A 5844-nucleotide genomic window follows, 5' to 3' on the forward strand; every position below is an offset into this window, starting at 1 on the left:
GCACACCCACATCCACTTGTCTATGTATTGTCTGTGTCTGATATGGCCACACTACGGCAGAGTTTAGTAGTTGCAACAGAGACCATATGGCCCACAAGCCTAAAATATTTACTCTCCGATCCTTAACAGGAAAAGTTTGTCCACCCTTGCTTAGACTAACTGCTACCCAGGCAGGCCCAGACCTGGGAATCAGGAGCTGGCTGGATGAGGGCTAGATACTTTAACAAGATGAGGATCTTATTAAGAAGAAAGAAAGGGAAAATTAATGCTGCATAGAAAATCAATGGTGTTCACAACACTTGAGCAGGTCATCTGAATTTCTCTATCTGCAGATGTGGGGTAGAGCAGATATGTTTCTGGGGAATTGGTGAGAAGTCAGGACAAGGCATGTACATATGACTGATTGACAGATGAATGAACGAATAGGGGATGTTCAGAGGTGAAGTTATTCTGAGTGTCAGCTGGCCCGTTTCATGCCAAGGATTTCTGCCTTTTTTCTGCAGACAAATGGAGGCCTCTGAAGTGTTTTAAGCAGCAACTACCAGGTAACATTTGCATTGGAGAGAGAGAGAACATGGCATTTTGTGGGTGATTAGAGCAGAAAGGTCATTTGGTCAGAGAGTAAAAGCAATGAAATACTGCCTGAAAGGAGGCAGAGAAACAGTTTGGGAAAATCATCAAACTGCTTTCTTCTTAACCCTTCCTCCAGGAGAGGGAAGATATGAGAAAAGGACAGCTCTGGGACACGAGATAAGGGATTATGTTAGTGAAACACATCAGAATAACCCTATTAAAATGGGCACCTGGTTATAAAGCTGGGTGTCATATAGTGGCCCTTGGCTAGGAAGAGTATGGCACACAGGGGACTTCATAGGCGAAAGTAGAGAACTCCCTTTCAGAGGCTGTGGGTTCTAGTCCTGACCCCACCACTAACTTGCTGTGTGACCTGGGGCAAATTGACCCACCTTTCTGTTTTTCTGTTTTATCATCTGTAAAACCCCTGAGAAAGAGAACTCTTTCCAATGAGATAATTTCTTTGAAAACATCAATGTACTACTAGTAGGTACAGATTCAAGTTTTGAGAGACCCAAAGTTGAAAGAATTGGGGACCTACTTCTTTAAAAAAAAAAAAAAAAAAAGAATACGTAATTAGATGAGGAAGCAAAATTTTATAAGGAGACAAGAAATCTAACAAATTATACATTTTAAGATGCTGAAAAACACTGCAAACATCACAAAATATAGAAAAACATGAACTGCTTGACAGATCCTTATAAATTTTTTCTTCATTTTTTGGCTGCATACCTTTTGTCTCACTTCTTCATATGACAATGCTTTTATTACAATTTCTGAAGAGAGGCTAGAAAGAGATGGAATTTTATTTTTAATTATTGATAATTAAAGGTCCCATGCAGGAAACATGGGACTTTCCCCTATCTCCCAAAGCTGTACTTGCTGTTTGCGGTCTCACTGCAGGTCTGTGATCTGCAAACACACGCATTCTAGTATATTCTACTGGCATGACTCCCATCAGAAGACATAAGTGTGGGCATGCTTGTAATTGTATGCACTATATCATTGAGTGAATTCCTAACACAAAGGATTTACGTTTTTGACTGCATACCAATGAGAGCTAAAGTCTCTGCTTACCTGCCTGATGTAAGGACAACCTGGCATACATGTATTTATACCTTGTTCCTGCTCCATTGCCCATACACTTCTGATGCTGTGTCAGGATCCAGGGGAGCTGACTGTGCAGTGGGGACATTCCTGAAAGCCAGGATGTTTAGAGCAAGGGACTGCATGTCTCATCAAGCCTCAGTCAAATATGTCTCTCTTGTCCCTTAGCAAGACCCAGCTGTTTAACAGTGTACTGGGACACATGATTATCTCTAAAGGAAGGGTCATATCATTTTCCTACCACACATAAATACCCCTGATAAATATGTCAAATAAAATCTACATGGGTTAAAAACTACATGTGAAAAACAAAAACCATAAAACGCATGGAAGAACATGTAGGGGAATCTCTTTATGACGTTGCAGTCGGGACAGATAACAATCAGATGGCAAAGGGAAACTTCATAAAAGGAGGCAATAAGAAAATTGGTTTCATCAAAATTTTAAATGTCTCTGTGATAATAGCTAATATTTTTGAATAGTCTCCTAATACTGTTTGAAGTGTTTTGCACATATTATCTCATTTAATCATCTAACAATAAATTAGTAACAGTATCTCATTTAATCATATAACAGTAAAGGGTGTTATTAGCTCCATTTTAAAGATGAAGAAACTGAAGCATAGAAAAATCAAATACTTTTCCCAATGCTGCTGATCCAAGTGGCTGAACCAAGTTTGACTCTCAAACCTGGTCTCTTAACTAAATGTCTTATCCCATCTTACCCTCTTGTCATTGTATTTATGATAAAGTGGAAAGACACGCCACAGACTAAGAGTAGATCTTTGCCATTTATAAAACCATCAAAAGATTAGCATTTAGAATATATGAAGGTCGGACAATTAAATTCGCAAATTTTCCACTGTGCACTTACAGGGTGGAAAGTTCTAGAACTTAATTGTCAGACCTCACATACATAATGCCTACATATCTATTAGAAAAAGACAAACAGCTCTATAGAAAATGGGCAAGGGGTAAGAAAGGAGCATTCATAAAAGAGGATGCCAGAAATGCCCAGACACACATGACAAGATGTTTAATACTACTAAAAATGGAAGATGCAAATTAGGACAATAGGGGATTCCATCTCATACCCAGCACATGTGCAAATATCTGGTAACACCAAATACTGGGGAGGATGTAGGGATCAGGGATTCTTCTGAGGGTCTGAGAGTCTAAAATGACAGTCACTTCCAGGAGCAACTTGACAGGCTCCAATAGAATTGAAAATGTACGGTCCTTGTGAGGCAGAGATGTCAAGTTCATCAGACTTTCACGGAAACCCTCACACTCGTGCATGAGGAGGACTGTATTATACGAATTTTTTTCTACTGTATTGTTTTAATTACAGAACATGGATATGACATTACTCTTGCTTGGTTAGACAATGAAAAATTAAACTGTGGTTTGTGCATATAATGCTAGACAACAATTAAAGTGAATGAATTAGATTGACATATGTCAAACCAAATAAAGCCTAAAATCATAAATTTGAATAAAATCAGGCTGCAAAAGCATATATATATATATATATATATATATATATATATATAAAATTTAATATTGTTTGACAAATTTAAAACTCACATAAGTAGTATATTTTAGACACATTTATTGTGAACGATACATTGAAAGTGCATAAAATGCATATCTACATATAGTTCAATTGTTATACAGTGAACTCCTATGTACCAAACATCCAGCACCCCAAAAGCCCCTGTGAATCCTTTGCTAATACAATCTCACCCCTTTCACTGCCTACAGTAAGCATTAGCTTGACTTTTTATGTATATATATAACCCTAAACAAACAATTAGTTTTGAACTTTATTTAAGTGAAATTAAACTATGTGTAGTCTTTTTAGCCTTTCTTTTCTTGCTCAACGTTATGTTAGGAATATTCTTCCATGATCATGTCAGTAGCTGTAGTTTGTTCATTTTAATTGCTTTATAATATTCCCTTGCATGACTGTAGTAAAAGGAATTCATCCTTTGCACTGTTTCCAATTTTAGACAGTGTAAACTACATGTATAAAAATTCTGCTTCATACAGAAGTTAAGTTTACTATTCCTGAGGGGGATTTAAGAGTGTCAGATGTTAATGTCACAACTTGTTTCTTTAGAAAAAACTGACTCAAACATGGCAAAATGTCAACACCTGTTGAAATTCTGTGGGGAGTGCAGTTATATCATTTTTTGTACTTTCTTATATGTTGAAATTACTTATAATTTTTAAAAGAAAAAGAAAATTGTGTAGTGCTTGAAGTATGAGGCATTTTCTGCCACCTTCCTAGCTCCAGAGGCAGATCGCAAAATTCCATCTCTGATCCCAGATGAGCAGAATGAATAGCTGTGATGCAGAACCTGCAGGGTCAGCAGACCCGTGACCTTGTGGCTGCCCCTTTCTCCACCTCCGCTCTAGCAAGCTGCAGAATGAGCCCCCACACAGTCCTGCTGGCTCCTCGCTGCCCCGTGGCATCACCAATTGCCATCACCCCATTTGGATTCTCCCCTCAGCTGAGAGAGAATAGACATGTCATGTCTTCAGCTATGCAGCTAGTTACACAAAGATCGAGATAACCACCCTCGGCTACCCAATGGAACAAGTAGGGGCTGCCGCTTAGCCATTCTCTCTGGATTGCCTGCCAGGGTGGTGTCTGGGCTCTAGGAGGGGTACGGAGGAAAATTATGACTTCAGTTCAGTGCAGGGTGGTACATGGACTTACCTTGATTCACTTAGGCCCTTCTTTAAACGTGACTGGAACAGGATCAGAAGGAGTCTGTCTTACCGCGTTCCCTGCTTGCTTCTACCTGTGCCATAGACAGATTCCACCATTAGAGAGCTTTTCCTTTGAATTAAACCATGAGAGTCCTGAGCAGAAAAGTAACTCTAAAGATTTGGTGGTGGGGAAGGCGTGATCACTGCTCAGCACTTCATCTGAGCCAGGCACTTTGCATTTAGCTTCGCATAGACACTCTGCATTTTACAGATGAGAACTTCCCGAGTTGCTCACAGCCGTACTCGAAGAAAGTGGCAGGGCCAGAAGGCCAAGCTAGGTTTGCTGCTGCTGAAATCCTTAAACTCTACAATTCTGTGGGATTCCAATCATATACACTGAAAGGCACTTCCCTGATGATACTGGCTAAAGCCCTCATTTGAGACATGAGGCATTAGAGGAGATGAAGTGATGAGCTCAAATGGTAATTTAGTGCTAGATGTAAGGCCAAGTATTCTGACCTCAACTATACATATCTTGAAGTCACACCATGCTGTCTGTCACGCAAGCATCTGGAGTGGGGTGGGGCTGGAGTCCCCACACCTACACACTGGAGAGCTAAGGCAGTGTGTGTAACGGGAAGAGAACTAGGCAGCGAGTCAGAAATCTGGCCGTGCGTTGCCTTACGTTCTTTGTGCCCCCACATCTTGGCACCCATTACTTCATGCCCCTGACTCTGTAACGGGGGCACTTTGACTTGCTTGATCTTGCAGCAGAAGGGTTCTGACTCTCATCTGTATGGAGATGATACTGATGGGACAGGCAAAGAGTTAACAGGAGCGGCTTGTGGGCTAACAGGAAAGAGCTAAGCATTAATAGTTTGGCTCTGAATGCCTTGGCTAGCACTGCACCTGGAAGCTGACAAGCACCTTACATCCATCATAGGTGAAAACAGAACAGTTTCCAATCGAAACGGCAAACCCCTGGAAATTAACAAACACCCATCATAGATGGGAACAGGACAGTTCCCACAAGAAGACAATTGTAATGGCAGCTCCCCCTGCAAGCTGACAAGAACCCTACATCCAGCTTAGAAAAATATACTACACTTGATCTTAGCCAAAAGGCCGAGAAGCAATAGCTTAGAAAAATGTAACACCCCAGCACTCCTCCTCATCGGGGCAGCTGTCCTTATTGGGCTCGGTCCTGGAAAAACTTCCCTTTGCTAGAACTGTCTCTCTTTAACTTTCAATAAATCTTTGCTTATTCTTGTAGAGTCTTGTAAATTCTTTTTACATTCTGCAGATGACCAGGGGTTAATTCTATGCCAAGACAGATACCTGCCCTCCAGACCTGTTGTAAGAATCAAATGTTTTGAAAAGTGATTTGAAAGCTACAAAGTGCTAAGCAAATGCCAGTGGTTGTTCTTATGAAATAAGCCCAGGGCCA

General features: G+C 40.5%; 1 non-coding gene across 1 annotated transcript; it reads right to left on the reverse strand.

The window, feature by feature from the left end:
- Positions 1-5348: 5348 nt before the first annotated feature.
- LOC141570956 (U2 spliceosomal RNA) lies at positions 5349-5534 on the reverse strand. The gene has a single exon (XR_016020966.1). It is a non-coding gene; the product is annotated as a U2 spliceosomal RNA (small nuclear RNA).
- Positions 5535-5844: the final 310 nt, after the last annotated feature.

The sequence above is a fragment of the Rhinolophus sinicus genome, chromosome 3 (genome assembly GCF_057876585.1).
Source record: "Rhinolophus sinicus isolate RSI-liver-muscle chromosome 3, RSI-T2T, whole genome shotgun sequence".
NCBI classification, from domain to species: domain Eukaryota; kingdom Metazoa; phylum Chordata; class Mammalia; order Chiroptera; family Rhinolophidae; genus Rhinolophus; species Rhinolophus sinicus.